The sequence below is a fragment of the Cystoisospora suis genome (assembly GCF_002600585.1).
Source record: "Cystoisospora suis strain Wien I chromosome Unknown contig_2035, whole genome shotgun sequence".
NCBI classification, from domain to species: Eukaryota; Apicomplexa; class Conoidasida; order Eucoccidiorida; family Sarcocystidae; genus Cystoisospora; species Cystoisospora suis.
Window position 1 is genome coordinate 869 of NW_027154834.1, and position 263 is coordinate 1131.

Here is a 263-nt window from a genome sequence, read left to right on the forward strand (position 1 = left end):
AAAGATAAAACACGAAACACACAGACATCTCACTTCGCCCTCTCTACATGTAGACCTGCATGTATACACCTGCATTATCGTAGTATGTAGATGCAACTTTTCACACGCACGCATATGCAAATCGAACAAGAGACAAGTGACGACATACATCTACATACTATACACTACCACAGACATACCTTCACTCCGCAGACAGACAGTATCCATCTATCTAGCTCCGATCTATATGTCTTTAATCTATATTTAACCTATCTATATAGCAC

The 263-nt window shown here is 39.5% G+C and overlaps 1 protein-coding gene across 1 annotated transcript in view; it reads right to left on the reverse strand.

Annotated features, from left to right (window-relative positions):
- The window catches only part of CSUI_004392 (endonuclease exonuclease phosphatase family protein), a 13923-nt gene that overhangs the window by 814 nt on the left and 12846 nt on the right, over positions 1 to 263 (reverse strand). The gene's annotated exons all lie outside the window — the stretch shown is intronic.